We start from the raw sequence: 17,652 nt of genomic DNA, 5'->3' as shown, positions 1-17,652 counted from the left end.
ATGGGAGAAGTTGCTTACAACTTGGAATTGCCCGAAGGATTGTCAGGAGTTTGTGATGTGTTCCATGTTTCCCAGTTGAAGAAGTGCCACGCAGAGATGGGCGATATCCTTCTGAGAGATACAGTGCCATTGGAAGCAATTCAGTTGGATAGCGATTTGACCTACGAGGAGAAACCGGTGAAGATTCTCGAGTTTGCCAGCCGAGTCACACGCAAAAAGGTTATCAAGTTCTGCAAAGTTCGGTGGAGCCACCATACCGAGGATGAAGCCACCTGGGAACGAGAGGAAGACCTACGGAAGGACCACCCTCACCTATTTTCTAGCCAACCTGAATCTCGAGGGCGAGATTCATCTTAAGGGGGGTAGGTTTGTAACATCCCAAATTTTCAATTTGGAATGTTATACATTAGATCATCATTGCATATCATATTTTATTGCATTTAGGGTTGATCCTAAAAATTCTACGCAACTCAAGGACCCACGGAGAGAGTTGGGGATTTCGTTATTTTCATATTTGAGTTTTCTCAAATTTTGAAAAGAGGATCGTTTGATTTTAATTATTTTCTCTTCGAATATTTCTTATATGAAAATAAAAGAGAGGGGATAAAATGGCTTCTCCAAAATAAAGAAATATTGGAGGTTAAATATTAAAATCAAATAAGTATTTTATTCGGGTTTTTATTGCTATTTTATTTGAATTAGGAAAAAATGCGTTTTTCAAAATTGCATTAGAGGCCCAAATAAATGTTCACTTTGTCCGCTATATTTTTAGAGAATGGGGAAAATTTATTTCAGGAGTTTTGGAGTCCGTTTAGTATTTCTTTTCTTTGTTTTCTGCATGGTGGATTATTTTAAAAAAAGGAACCGACTTAGCCGGGCCGTACTCGACCCGGACTTCTCCGGCCGGCCCTTTTAAAAGTCCCGCCCCGGGACCCCGCCAGCCCAGCCACCCGCCCCCGCTAACCCTAGCCGCCACCGCCTCGAATAGCGCGCCGCCGCCATGAGCCGCTGCCACCACGAGTCGCCGCCGCCGCCTCCCGCCGCGACACCGCCGTCCCTTGGAGCCGCCGCCGCCCGCCGCCACCCGTCGCCGCTGCCGACGATCGCCGGAGCCACCACCGTCCCGTTGCCATCCCGACCCCGCCACTGAGGTAGCCGCCGCCGCCGCCGGTTTTCGTAGAAAACTGTTTGGTTTTTTTTGAAAACCCCAATTATTTTTTTAGTTTAGATCGGTTTTTATTTTTTTCCGGTTTAGTTATTTAGTGAACGCCCATTCGTATGTTCTTTTTAACGAATGGTTTTCACCCGTTAGCCACAGACAGCGAACGCTCGTTCGTTAGTCTGTTCGTCAGTTTTTCTTTTTCAGGGTTTTTCCGCGATTATTTTCGATCGTGATTTCTGCCCTGATTTTCATTTTAGTTTATCTTTTTTGCTCGTTTATCGGAATCAGGCGATTCAAGCGCCTAGATCTTCGTCTCGAAGCCCTCTTTCTGTTTAATCAACTTGAACAAGGTTTTGCTACTGTAAAATTTGACTTAAGTCCATATTAGTAAAAGGATCTTGTTTCTTTCACAGTTTGAGTTTAGTTGCTTCGTTTGATTTGATTCTTTTTGCAAGCCGGAGTTCTTAAGTTGAACTTTCTGGTTAGATCCCTTATTTGAGTTTTACCCGTGCTTCTAGTTGAGTGCTTATTGTATGCTTTGTTTGTTTGCGATAGAGTACCCGGAGTGCGAAGCGTGCTACTACGAGTCTCTAGGTTCCACGGAACATCAGCAAGGCAAGTAACACTCTGATCATACCTCTTTACTACCCAGTTTTATTTGCATTATATCAACCCTCAAACAATTGCATGGTTAGGATCTGTTTAACATGTGGGTTTTGGGAAGTAGATGATGAGGTAGAACCTATTGTCCTGTTTATTATCAAACCTTTGGGAGTTACTTCTAGGTTGCTTATATTGCTATGCTATGCTCGTAGACGTGGTTTGGGTGAGTGTATCCATGACAGATGTAAGTATTGTTAATTAATGGTTTACTTAAGGTGGCTACTTAAATACACATCTGGGTGGATTGCTTGAGGCACCCTCGAGTACCCAGTGGTTGTCAGGGCACCTGGAGAATCCAGTGTTGTCCTAGGATATCCCGGAGTACCCGTGTGATCATCCTACGGTCCGCCACCCAGACTCAAAGGGATCATAAGATTATTCATGCTAGAAACTTCCGTGTGCAGCCACAAGCCATTATGGGCTCTGGGATAGTTGAGTAAGTTGCGTGAAGCTCTTGAAGAGGTAGACTAGCAGATGTAGTGGGTTGTAGGTGGTACTGTCTATCCAGAGTAGAGAGTTAATGCTTCAGAAAGACTGTGTCTCGAATCTCCGACCATGGATGTATTCGAGTCTTGTGGGGAAGTGCGCAAACCTCTATAGAGTGTACAAACTAATCATGGTTAGCCATGGCCCTGGTTATGGACATTCTGAGTATCTAGTTCTTGGATTATCGTGTTGATCTCATCACTCTTAATATAATTTGATTGGGTTTAATGATGATGCTTAATTGGGATTGAGTTGGAGGAACCTTCTCAATGTTTAACAACCACCATGATAGTTAAATAAAATTTATTCCTTTGTTGTAGGGAAAAACTGGCTTTATGCAAAACTGTAACCATAGAGCTTTCCACCAGCCATATTTGCATGTAGTGATATCATTTATTCTGTTCATTACTCTGTGTGTTACATTGCCAGCATATTCCATGTGCTGACCCATTTCGGGCTGCAATGTTCATGTTGCAGACTTTTCAGACGACGAGTAAGGTGCCATAGGTCGTTGTCTTTTACTCAGTGATGCCGTTGGAGTTGATGGACTCACTTTATCTTCCAAGCCTTCCGCTGTTATCGATTTTAGATGGAGTTAAGCCATATTTTTGTAATAAGTTCTCTTTTGAGACATTCGATGTAATAAGTGTGTGATTGCTACTCTGTTATAAATCCTCAAGTACTGTGCGTGTCAGCATTACCGATCCAGGGATGACACTAATGCACAGAGATCAGACTGTTTGAGGTCTGGTCACTACAACACTGCATGCAGTGACTATACTATTCTCGTGTGCAGTTCCACAAAAATTGAGGTCACTTTGTTTGTCCGCCAAATAGAAACGGTCAGACATCTGTTTTCACAAATATCAACCAGCTAGTTAATGTTGGGGAACATAGCATGCAATTTCATAAAATTTCCTACGATCACACAAGATCTATCTAGGATATGTATATCAATGAGAGGGGAAGAGTGTGTCCACGTACCTTCGTAGACCAAAAGCAGAAGTGTTAGGTTAACGCAGGTGATGTAGTCGAACGTGTTCACGATCCAACCGATCTAGTACCGAACGTACGACACCTCCAAGTTCAACACACGTTTAGCTTGATGATGTCCCTCAAACTCTTGATCCAGCAAAGGGTCGAGGGAGAGTTTTGTTAGAAAGACGATGTGATGACGGTGATGGTGATGTGATCCGTGCAGGGCTTCGCCTAAGCACTACGATGCTATGATCGGAGGTGTAAACTGTGGAGGGGGCACCACACACGGCTAAGAGAACAATTGATGTGTCTTTGGGGTGCCCCCTCCCCCGTATATAAAGGAGGGGAGGAGGAGGCCGGCGGCCAAGAGGTGCGCTCCATGGGGGGGAGTCCTACTAGCAATCAGCTCCTAGTAGGATTCGCCCCCCTTCCCTTTCTTCCACCGGAGGGAAAAGGAAGGAGAAGGAGAGGGAGAGGGAAAGGGGGGCGCCGCCCCCTCCCCTAGTCCAATTCGGACTGCCATGGGGGGGCACCCCTTGCGGCCCTCCTCTCCCTCCACTAAGGCCCATGTAGGGCCAATACTTCCCCGAGGGGTTCCGGTAACCCCTCGGTACTCCGGTAAAATACCCGAACCACTTGAAACCATTCCGATGTCCGAATACTACCTTCCAATATATGAATCTTTACCTCTCGACCATTTAGAGACTCCTCGTCATGTCCGTGATCTCATCCGGGACTCCGAACAAACTTCGGTCACCAAAACACATAACTCATAATACAAATCGTCATTGAACATTATGCGTGCGGATCCTACGGGTTCGAGAACTATGTAGACATTACCGAGACACATCTCTGGTCAATAACCAATAGCGGAACCTGGATGCTCATATTGGTTCCTACATATTCTACGAAGATCTTTATCGGTCAAATTGCATAACAACATACCTTATTCCCTTTGTCATCGATATCTTACTTGACCGAGATTCGATCGTCGGTGTCCTCAAACCTACTTCAATCCCGTTACCGGCAAGTCTCTTTACTCGTTCCATAATGCATCATCCCGTAACTAACTCATTAGTCATATTGCTTGCAAGGCTTATAGTGATGAGCATTACCGAGAGGGCCCAGAGATACCTCTCCGATAGACAGAGTGACAAATCCTAATCTCGATCTATGCAAACCCAACAAACACCTTCGGAGACACCTGTAGAGCATCTTTATAATCACCCAGTTACGTTGTGACGTTTGATAGCACACAAGGTGTTCCTCCGGTATTCGGGAGTTGCATAATCTCATAGTCAGAGGAACATGTATAAGTCATGAAGAAAGCAATAGCAAGAAAACTTAATTATCATTATGCTAAGCTAACAGATGGGTCTTGTCCATCACATCATTCTCTAATGATGTGATCTCGTTCATCAAATGACAACACATGTCTATGGTCAGGAAACATAACCATCTTTGATTAACGAGCTAGTCAAGTAGAGGCATACTAGGGACACTTTGTTTTGTCTATGTATTCACACATGTACTAAGTTTCCGGTTAATAAAATTCTAGCATGATCAATAAACATTTATCATGATATAAGGAAATATAAGTGACAACTTTATTATTGCCTCTAGGGCATATTTCCTTCAGTCTACCACTTGCACTAGAGTCAATAATCTAGATTACATAGTAATGATTCTAACACCCATGGAGTCTTGGTGATGATCATGTTTTGCTCGTGGAAGAGGCTTAGTCAACGGGTCTGCAACATTCAGATCCGTACGTATCTTGCAAATCTCTATGTCTCCCTCCTTGACTTGATCGTGGATGGAGTTGAAACGTCTCTTGATGTGTTTGGTTCTCTTGTGAAATCTTGATTCCTTTGCCAAGGCAATTGCTCCAGTGTTGTCACAAAATATTTCATTGGACCCGATGCACTAGGTATTACACCTAAATCGGATATGAACTCCTTCATCTAGACTCCTTCATTTGCTACGTCTGAAGCAGCTATGTACTCTGCTTCACATGTAGATCCCTCCATGATGCTCTGCTTGGAACTGCACCAACTGACAGCTCCACCATTCAATATAAATACGTATCCGGTTTGCGACTCAGAGTCAGTCAGATCAGTGTCAAAGATTGCATCGACGTAACCATTTACGACAAGCTCTTTGTCACCTCCATAAACGAGAAACGTATCCTTAGTCCTTTTCAGGTATTTTAGGATGTTCTTGACCGCTGTCCAGTGATCCACTCCTGGATTACTTTGGTACCTCCATGCTAAACTTATAGCAAGGCACACAAAGGTCTGGTACATAGCATTGCATACATGATTGAACCTACGGCTGAGGCATAGGGAATGACTTTCATTTTCTCTCTATATTCTGAAGTGGTCGAGCATTGAGTCTGACTGAACTTCACACCTTGTAACACGGGCAAGAACCCTTTCTTTGACTGATCCATTTTGAACTTCTTCAAAACTTTATCAAGGTATGTGCTTTGTGAAATTCCAATTAAGCGTCTTGATCTATCTCTATAGATCTTGATGCCTAATATATAAGTAGCTTCACCGAGGTCTTTCATTGAAAAATTCTTATTTAAGTATCCTTTTATGCTATCTAGAAATTCTGTATTATTTCCAATCAACAATATGTCATCCACATATAATATTAAAAATGCTACAGAGCTCCCACTCACTTTCTTGTAAATACAAGATTCTCCAAAAGTTTGTATAAAACCATATGCTTTGATCACTTTATCAAAGCGTATATTCCAACTCCAAGAGGCTTGCACCAGTCCATAAATAGATCGCTGGAGCTTGCATACTTTGTTAGCACCTTTTGGATAGAAAAAACCTTCTGGTTGCATCATATACAACTCTTCTTTAAGAAATCCATTAAGGAATGCAGTTTTGACATCCATTTGCCAAATTTCATAATCATAAAATGCGGCAATTGCTAACATGATTCGGACATACTTAAGCATCGCTACGGGTGAGAAGGTCTCATCATAGTCAACTCCTTGAACTTGTTAAAAACCTTTTGCAACAAGTCGAGCTTTATAGATAGTAACATTACCATCAGCGTCTGTCTTCTTCTTGAAGATCCATTTATTTTCTATGGCTTGCCGATCATCGGGCAAGTCCACCCAAGTCCACACTTTGTTCTCATACATGGATCCCATCTCAGATTTCATGGCTTCTAGCCATTTCGCGGAATCTGGGCTCATCATCGCTTCCTCATAGTTCGTAGGTTCATCATGGTCTAGTAACATGACTTCCAGAATAGGATTACCATACCACTCTAGTGGGGACCGTACTCTAGTTGACCAACGAGGTTCGGTAGTAACTTGATCTGAAGTTTTATGATCATCATCATTAGCTTCTTCACTAATTGGTGTAGGAATCACTGGAACTAATTTGGGAGAAGGTACAATTACCTCATCAAGTTCTACTTTCCTCCCACTCACTTCTTTCGAGAGAAACTCCTTCTCTAGAAAGGATGCATTCTTAGCAACGGATATCTTACCTTCGGATCTGTGATAGAAGGTGTACCCAACAGTTTCTTTTGGGTATCCTATGAAGACACATTTCTCCGATTTGGGTTCAAGCTTATTAGGTTGAAGCTTTTTCACATAAGCATCACAGCCCCAAACTTTAAAAAATGACATCTTAGGTTTCTTGCCAAACCATAGTTCATATGGTGTCGTCTCAACGGATTTAGATGGTGCCCTATTTAACATGAATGTAGCCGTCTCTAAAGCATACCCCCAAAACGATAGCGGTAAATTAGTAAGAGACATCATAGATCTCACCATATCTAATAAAGTACGGTTACGACATTCGGACACACCATTACACTGTGGTGTTCCAGGTGGCGTGAGTTGCGAAACTATTCCACATTGTTTCAAATGAAGACCAAAGTCGTAACTCAAATATTCGCCTCTGCGATCAGATCATAGAAATTTATTTTCTTGTTACGATGATTTTCCACTTCACTCTGAATTCTTTGAACTTTTCAAATGTTTCAGACTTATGTTTCATTAAGTAGATATACCCATATATATATGCTCAAATCATCTATGAAGGTCAGAAAATAATGATAGCCGCCACGAGCCTCAACACTCATGGGACCGCATACATTGGTATGTACTATTTCTAGTAAGTCAGTGGCTCGCTCCATTGTTCCGGAGAACAGAGTTTAGTCATCTTGCCCTTGAGGCATGGTTCGCAAGCATCAAGTGATTCATAATCAAGTGATTCCAAAAGCCCATTAGCATGGAGTTTCTTCATGCGCTTTACACCAATATGAACTAAATGACAGTGCCACAAGTAAGTTGCACTATCATTACTAACTTAGCATCTTTTGGCTTCAATATTATGAATATGTGTATCACTATGATCAAGATTCAACAAGAATAGACCACTCATTAAGGGTGCATGACCATGAAAGATATTACTTATATAAATAGAACAACCATTATTCTTTGATTTAAATGAATAATCATCTCGCATCAAACAAGATCCAGATATAATGTTCATGCTCATTGCTGGCACCAAATAACAATTATTCAGGTCCAAAACTAATCCCGAAGGTAGATGTAGAGGTAGCGTGCCGACGGCGATCATCGACCTTGGAACCATTTCCGACACGCATCATCACCTCGTCCTTAGCCAATCTTCGTTTAATCTGTAGCCCCTGTTTCGAGTTGCAAATATGAGCAACAGAACCAGTATCAAATACCCATGCGCTACTACAAGCATTAGTAAGGGACACATCAATAACATGTATATCAAATATACCTTTCACTTTGCTCATTCTTATCCGCCAAATACTTGGGGCAGTTCCGCTTCCAGTGACCAGTCCCTTTGCAGTAGAAGCACCTAGTTTCAGGCTTAGGTCCAGACTTGGGTTTCTTCCCGGGAGTAGCAACTTGCTTGCTATTATTATTGAAGTTCCCCTTCTTCCCTTTGCCCTTTTTCTTGAAACTAGTGGTCTTGTTAACCATCAACACTTGATGCTCCTTCTTGATTTCTACCACCGCAACCTTTAGCATTGCGAAGAGCTCAGGAATTGTCTTTTCCATCCCTTGCATATTATAGTTCATCACGAAGCCTTTATAGCTTGGTGACAGTGATTGAAGAACTCTGTCAATGACACTATCATCAGGAAGATTAACTCTCAGCTGAGTCAAGTGGTTATGGTACCCAGACATTCTGAGTATGTGTTCACTGCCAGAACTATTCTCCTCCATCTTGCAGCAATAGAACTTGTTGGAGACCTCATATCTCTCAACTCGGGCATTTGCTTGAAATATTAACTTCAACTCTTGGAACATCTCATATGCTCCATGATGTTCAAAACGTCTTTGAAGTCCCGATTCTGAGCCATAAAGCATGACACACCGAACTATCGAGTAGTCATCGGATCGAGCTTGCCAGACGTTCATAACGTTAGCATCTGCTCCTGCAGTAGGCCTTGCACCTAGCGGTGCTTCAAGGACATAATTCTTCTGTGCAGCAATGAGGATAATCCTCAAGTTACGGACCCAGTCCGTGCAGTTGCTACCATCATCTTTCAACTTAGCTTTCTCTAGGAATGCATTTTTCAAGGGAACGGTAGCACGGGCCATTGATCTAAAACAACATAGATATGCAAAAAACTATCAAGACTGAGTTCATGATAAATTAAAGTTCAATTAATCATATTACTAAAGAACTCCCACTTAGATAGACATCCCTCTAGTCATCTAAATGATCACGTGATCCATATCAACTAAACCATGTCCGATCATCACGTGAGATGGAGTAGTTTTCAATGGTGAACATCTATATATTGATCATATCTACTATATGATTCACGTTCGACCTTTCGGTCTTAGTGTTCCGAGGCCATATCTGCATATGCTAGGCTCCTCAAGTTTAACCCGAGTATTCTGCACGTGCAAAACTGGCTTGCACTCGTTGTATGTGAACGTAGAGCTTATCACACCCGATCATCACATGGTGTCTCGGCATGAAGAACTGTAGCAATGGTGCATACTCAGGGAGAAAACTCATACCTTGAAATTTAGTGAGGGATCATCTTATAATGCTACCGCCATACTATGCAAAATAAGATGCATATAAGATAAACATCACATGCAATCAAAATATGTGACATGATATGGCCATCATCATCTTGTGCCTTTGATCTCCATCTCCAAAGCACCGTCGTGATCTCCATTGTCACTGGCTTGACACCTAGATCTCCATCGTAGCATCATTGTCGTCTCGCCAACTATTGCTTCTACGACTATCGCTACCGCTTAGTGATAAAGTAAAGAAATTACATGGTGATTGCATTTCATACAATAAAGCGACAACCATAAGGCTCCTGCCGATAACTTTTACAAAACATGATCATCTCATACAATAACTTATATCACATCATGTCTTGACCATATCACATCACAACATGCCCTGCAAAAAAAAGTTAGATGTCCTCTACTTTGTTGTTGCAAGTTTTACGTGGCTGCTACGGGCTTCTAGCAAGAACCGTTCTTACCTACGCATCAAAACCACAACTATTTTTCATCAAGTGTGTTGTTTTAACCTTGTAAGTGCATCTAGTGCCCCTTAGTGATTTTGGTGTATTGAAGACTTATAGGTTAAGGGTCTAATATGTTTGTGGGTGTACACATGCTCTATAAGTCAATGAGGAGTTTGATTTTACAGTGAAAGTTGACCCCTAAAAATGAATGTCTTCGGCTGAAGACTTTGGTTCTCCTGAAGACTTTGAAAGTGAAGAATCTGGTGTGACCTTGAAGACTTTGATATTCATGCAAGGAATCTGAAGCGTGAAGACTTTTGTTTTCATAGTTTCATTTTCTCTTTCTTGAGTCATAGGAAACACCGTACTGTTAAAGGGGGTCGAGGTAATACTAATGAAACTGATTTCCAAGTGATGCTCATCTCAAAATCCTACACCTACCTAATCCTTCAAGTGAAGCCATTGGAAATCACATATCAGTTCAGTCAATTTCTTCAGTGACAGAGACGAAGATCTTCTGGTCTTTGAGGAATTTGTTCTGACTGAGGAGTTAGGAATTCGCCAGTGCGGATTGCCTACACAGTGAGGAACATGATAGCCCTGAGGAATTCAAACCTTAAATCCGACCGTTGTTGTGCCGCGTGCCAGCTGTCCCAGAATATCCTACCACCTAACAGTCATATCAGCCAAGGGTATTTATGTCTTATCATGTCGGGCTACTCCCTAGGCTATAAATAGCCGCCCCCTTCAACCACTAGCTGGTTGGCTGCTCTGAGAGAAACTAACACTTGTCATTTGAGAGCATCCCATCCTCCGAGGACTTTGAGAGAAAATCATCAAGTGAGGAAAACCCAAATCCCAAACCCAAACCTACAAACCCCAAAGTGATTGAGCATCACTGAAGAGATTGTTCCTGTGTGGAACTGACGCTTGTTACCTTTGAGGACTGTGTATCCTCCAGACGGTTAGGCGTCATGGTCTGAGCATCCAAGAGGAATTGTGGATTACCGAGTGACCAAGTCTGTAAAGGTTTGGAAGTCACCTGTGAAGACTTACCACTACTGTTGGGCGAGGTCTATGTGATCTTAGCTCAAGGAGAATACGGTGAGGACTGTGTGTCCTCAAGTTTAAATACTCAGCCGCTCCAACCAGACGTACAACTGTCACAACAGTTGGAACTGGTCTACCAAATCATTGTCTTCACCAAGCCAACTGGTTCTATTTCCTCAACCCTTTCATTTCCTCAGTTATGTGTTGATGAACCTGATCATTACTGTTTGAAGACTTTGACTGAAGACTTTCTCTAATTCCTCAATCCTATTTCTTCAGTCTGTTTTGTCTTCATCCTGCTTATCCTGTGTTTACGCTTTCTGTACTCTGTGTTTGTCTTTCATTTCATCATGATGAATATGTTGTTGCTCTATTATGCTTACACCTAAGTACTTATTCTGCTGCAAGTAGTTCTTCGCTCAGGAATTTCCTCACCCTGAAATTCCTTAGTGAAGAATTCATAAAAATCGCCTATTCACCCCCCTCTAGTCGACATAACACACTTTCAATTGGTATCAGAGCAAGGTACTCCCTTGTTCTGTGTGATTTTGGTTTAACCGTCTGGAGTTTTAGTTATGTCGACTGTAGGTATGATCAAGGTCTCGGCTGGGTGTCCTACCTTTGATGGGATGGACTACCCTTACTAGAAGAACAAGATGCTTATGCATCTTGAGGCAATTGATAACGATCTCTGGTACATTGTGGAAAATGGTGTTCCCTCAGTCACTCCGTCTCTTGAATGCTACTGATGTGAAGAGATTCAAGCAACTCGATTCTAAAGCGAAGAATATCATATGTGGCCATCTGAGCAAAGGTTAGTACGACAGAGTGAGTACACTGGAAACTGCTAAGCTAATTTGGGATAGGCTGTCCAAGGTCAACGAAGGATTCTCAACTCAACATGACTCATGAGTTGATGTTCTTCGCAATCTCTTCAACCGCTTCAAAAGACTCGACAATGAAAATGTTCAGCAAACCTTCGATCGCCTCACTGACATCTCAAATGAGCTTCAAGCACTTGGTGCCACTGATATCACCGATCATGAGGTGGTGAAGAAATTGCTGAGATCACTTGACACCTCATTTGATACCCTCGCACTAATGATTCAAGAACGAGCTGATTACAAGTCACTTGATCCCACTGATATCCTCGAGAGCCTAAATACTCATGAGTTCCAGCTTGCTAAGAAGAGAGATCTCTATGGACCGAGCGACGGAAGATCACGTGCACTAAAGGCCAAGACAATATCTGAGTCCGAAGTTGAGGATTCTGGTAGCAGCCTTGGTGATCCTGAAGAATTGAGCCAGGAGCTAGCAATGCTCGTGAGGAAATTCCAGAAGTTCTCTCGTCACGGCCGTTTTGGAAAGTTTTCAAGAAATGATGATTCCTCATCCCGTGACTACAAAAAGAGAAATTTCCATAAATGCAAGAAACCTGGTCACTACATGTCTGATTGTCCTTTGTGGGAAAAGGAATCAAGGAATAAGAAGTACAAAGATGACGATTCTAATGACTCAAAGAAAAAGAAGAAATCTTCAAAGTCTTCATCATCAAAATCCTCAAAGTCTTCATCTCACAGGAAGAGCAATTTCAAGAAGGCCCGGGCATTCATTGGCAAGGAAATGGACTCTGAAGCGAAATCTGAGGATAATGTGGAAGAGGAGGAATCTGAGGAATCTGACTCTGGTGTGGCTAGCCTAGCCCTCGCTACTGCTTACGCCAGCAAGTCCATCTTCAACACTGAAGAAAATGACTTCTCTGACTCTGCTAACAAGAGCGTCGATGACTATGCTCCCACCTATTACTTCATGGAAAAAGGTGCCAAGGTACTCAAATATTCCCCCTCTGACTCTAGTGAGGATGAATCTGATGACAATCTTAAGCCTAGCTATTCAAAATTTGCTAAAATTGCTGTTAAACAACAGAAGGCTTTAGAAAAGATTCAAAATCAACTAGACAGAAGCGATGACCTGTTGGGTGAGGGATTGAATCGAACTAAGATTCTAACAGATAATCTTCAGAGACTTCAAACTCGGCTTGACAACCTTCAAAATCATCATAACACTCTCTTAACTGATCATGAGAAGCTTTCTTATGAATTTCTTCAGAGAAAGCAAGAGCTTGAGAAGTTAAAAGCGATTTATGAAGATCTTCAGAAGGAAAACGATTCATTGCTTCCTCAACAGACCTGTTCCGCTCAAGAAGAATTTATTCCACCATGTCTAAAATGCATTGAGCGTGAATCTGCTAATTCATCACCTGAATGTTCAAATGCTTCTATTGCTGCAAATTCTTCAATTATCTCTGTGGTTACAAATTCCTCATCTCAGGATATGATATGTATCACTGACGATAATGCAGGGCTAAGGGAATTGTATGTGACAGGCATTTACAAAAGCCTCAAAGGGCTTCAGACTCTATGTGATGTGCTCAAAAAGCAGATCTTGAACAGGAACCCTAGGAAAGAGGGTATTGCCTTTGAGAGGAAACTCAATGCTGATGGGACCTACTAGAAACCTGAGCAGTACCCCAAAACTTCATGGGTTGCTGCGAAAGGACCTCCTGTAGATCCATGCACTTTATGTGGCTTTACCTCTGATTCTTCATATTCCTCTGATGAGTCATTTGACTCCAACTATAAACTGTTTAAGAATCAGAACGGTGAAGTATTTGCTTGATATGTTGGAACTAACTGCAGGAATGGTTCCCCTATGAAGAAAATCTGGGTTCCTAAAAGATGCCTTGAAAATCTTCACGTGAATGCCATCATGACACCACCAGTGAAGAATAGGAACCCCAAATCAAATTCTTCATATGGACCAAATTCTTCTTATGGATCCAAGTCCTCATATGGACCAAATTCCTCACATGGATCAAAATCCTCATATGAACATCATCATGCTAACACTTCTATTTCGCAGGGAAAATCTAAAGGCTATGAATATGTGCATTATTCTTCAAACAATTATGTTCATAAGTCCTCGAAGAATTTCTCTTCTTATTCATATGCTTATCCTAACCACTCTTCTGTGAAATGAAGTGCACTGGACTCAATGCCATCTTTTTCTTATGGAGCTCGTAGAATGATGAACTCTTTGCCACCCCTCCAGATGTGGGTGGTGAAGAAAAAGAACTAATCTCTCATGCAGGGTCATGTCTCCAAATGAACTTACTCATCTGAAGAATTTGCTGGAGACCTGAATGTGCTTGAAAGGACGCAAGCTAATCACGAAGAAATGAATCATTCATTTCTCACGTCCTCATATTGCTTTATCTGTTATTGTTGATTAAAATTGATATCATATTCTTCACTGATGAAGTATATGGGTTCGTAGGTTGCACTAATTCAACTGCAGGATGAACAACCCAAAGCTACTGAGTGGGTCCTCGATAGTGGATGTACAAATCACATGACTGGTGACAGGAGCTTGTTGATGGACACTGATTTGTGACCATCTCATCTGAAGCATATCACCTACGCCGACAAAGGCAAAAGCAAGGTATTGGGTCTAGGTAAGGTTGCAATCTCAAAGGATAAACACATGGACAAGGTCATGCTTGTTGAGTCCTTAGGATTCAATCTTATGTCTGTCTCAATGCTTTGTGATCTTGATATGGTTGTTGTCTTCGGCAAATATCGTTGCCTTCTGCTAATGGAATCTGACAACTCCAAAGTCTTCGAAGGCTTTAGGAAGGATACTTGTATATTGTTGAGTTCTCTGCAGGACCACAACCTGCCACATGTCTACTTGCAAAAGCTTCAGAATGCTAGTTATGGCATCGATGACTTGGTCATGCTGGGATGAGGAACCTGCATACACTCGCGAAGAAGAAGCACGTCATTGGCATCGAGGGTGTCAAATTCCTCAAAGATCATCTTTGTGGGGCTTGTGGCACTAGAAAGATCAGCAGAGCCAAGAATCCCTCGAAGACTATCATGACCACTTCTCGTCCCTTTGAATTACTTCATATGGATCTATTTGGCCCTACTCATTATGCCACATTCTGTAGTTCTGCATCATTATATGGCTTTGTCATAGTTGATGACTATTCTCGTTACACATGGGTGCATATCATCACTTACAAAAATGAAGTGCAAGAAGTCTTTAGACGAATTTTCTCAAGGGCTTCCACTAACTTCGGTGTGAAGATCAAGCATATCAGGAGTGATAATGGAACCAAGTTCAAGAACACTGGCCTCGATGAATATCTCGATATGCTTGGTATTACTCACGAATTGTCTGCTCCTTATACTCCTCAGCAGAATGGCGTCGTGGAACGCAAGAACATGACTCTTGTTGAGATGGCATGCACTATGCTTGATGAATACAAGACACCTCAGCGTTTTTGGCCTGAAGCAATTGATACCGCATGCCACATCATCAACAAGGTATATCTTCACAAACTCTTCAAAAAATACCTCATATGAACTCCTAACTGACAAGAAACCCAATGTAAGTTATTTCAAAGTCTTCGGTGCTAAATGCAGGATTAGAGATCCTCACCATCACTCTAAATTTGCACCGAAAGCACATGAGGGTTTTATGCTTGGTTACGGAAAGGAATCGCACACCTACAAAGTCTTCAACATCAATCATCACAAGGTTGTTGAAACTGTAGATGTGCGGTTCGATGAAACTAATGGCTCGCAAAGAAAGCACCTACCTCCTATGCTAGATGAAATGTCACCTGAGGAATCCATCAAGTTCAAAGCTACTAAGGATGTCATCCCTACCAAAGAATCTGCTGAAGAAGTCATTTCGGATCGTGAAGAAAATCACACTGGTGCTACTGAAGAAACTAGTCCTAAACAAACTGTTGGGCCTAAGCAAAGTCATCAACCCGCACATCCTCGCGTTGCAAACGAAGTGCAGATCAAAAAGATCATCGATGACATCAACGCACCAGGTCCCCTCACGTGCTCAAAAACTTCACATTTATCTAACTTTTGTGGGAATTTTGCATTTGTCTCTATCAAAGAGCCCACTAAAGTAGATGAAGCATTCATGGAATCCGAGTGGATTCAAGCCATGCAAGATGAATTGCATCAATTCGAGCTCAACAATGTGTGGGAGCTTGTCAAGCGACCAGACCAACGCAAGCACAACATCATCGGTACCAAATGGATCTACCGCAACAAAAAAGGCCAAAAATGGCCTCGTGGTGAGGAATAAGGCTCGTCTTGTAGCTCAAGGCTACACACTTGATTTCGATGAAACTTTTGCACCTGTTTCTAGACTTGAGGTTATTCACATATTACTTGCTTACGCTAACCATCATAATATCATTTTACATCAAATGGATGTGAAAGGTGCATTTCTCAATGGTAAGCTTGAGGAAGAAGTATATGTTGCTCAACCACCAGGTTTTGAGGATCCAAAATTTCCAGATCACGTCTACAAACTCAACAAGGCCCTCTATGGCCTCAAGCAAGCCCCTCAGGCGTGGTATGACACACTGAAGGAATTCCTCATGAATAAAGGCTTCAAACCCGGTTCACTTGACTCAACTCTTTTCACAAAAACATATGGTGATGAATTATTTGTGTGCCAAATATATGTTGATGATATTATCTTTGGCTGTACTAACCAACATTACAGTGACGAATTTGACTATATGATGAGTGAAGAATATCAAATGTCTATGATGGGAGAATTGAAATTCTTCTTAGGTCTTCAGATTCATCAACAATACAATGGCATATTCATATCTCAGGAGAAATACCTCAAGAATGTGTTGAGGAAATTCGGCATGCAAGATTGCAAAGGCGTCAAAATTCCTATGCCCACAAATGGCCATCTATGCACTGATGAAAATGGTAAAGACTTCGATCAAAAGGTATACCACTCCATGATTGGCTCTTTATTGTACCTATGTGAATCTAGGCCGGATATTATGCTTAGTGTTTGCATGTGTGCCCGATTACAAGCTACATCGAAGGAATCACACCATAAGGCTCTGAAGCATATTCTTCAATATCTAGCTCACACACCAACACTTGGATTATGGTATCCCAAGGGCTCTTCCTTTGATCTCATTGGATATTCAGACTCTGACTATGCTGGTGATCGGGTGGATCGCAAGTCAATGTCAGGCACATGTCATTTCCTCGGACGATCCTTGGTATGTTGGTCCTCGAAGAAGCAGAACTGCGTATCACTCTCCACTGTAGAAGCTGAGTACATTGCTGCTGGATCTTGCTGTGCTCCATTACTATGGATGAAGCAAACACTAAAGGACTATGGCATCAACGTGAAGAATGTGCCACTCTACTGCGACAATCAGAGTGCCATCAAGATTGCACACAATCCAGTTCAGCACTCGAAGACAAAGCACATCCAGATTCTTCATCATTTTCTCCGTGACCATGTGTTGAAGGGCGACATCTCCATCGACCATGCAAGTACTGAAGACCAGCTGGCCGATATCTTCACAAAGCCCTTGGATGAGAAGAGATTTAGCAAGTTGCAGTGTGAGCTAAATATCCTAGAATCTTCTAATGTTCTTTGAAAAGGACACACATCCTAACACTTATGCTAACTTGATGACTTAGATGTGCAACACACGAAGTAACGTTTTTCTTCAATCAATGAAGACTAACCCTTTAAGTGTGAAGAAATTAATGAAGAAATTGATTCTCAGAACCCTACGAGAGTTGTACGCGGTGTCTGAAATCAGCTTTCTTATACGGTGGGTTACGCCACCAACCAAAGTTGAAAATCTTCAATTTGAGTTTTTCTTCATTTTTGAAATTCCTCAGTTTTCAAATTCTTCAACTTTGCATTGTCTTCAC

The sequence above is a fragment of the Triticum dicoccoides genome, chromosome 4B (assembly GCF_002162155.2).
Source record: "Triticum dicoccoides isolate Atlit2015 ecotype Zavitan chromosome 4B, WEW_v2.0, whole genome shotgun sequence".
NCBI classification, from domain to species: domain Eukaryota; kingdom Viridiplantae; phylum Streptophyta; class Magnoliopsida; order Poales; family Poaceae; genus Triticum; species Triticum dicoccoides.
This window is presented reverse-complemented; position numbering follows the sequence as displayed.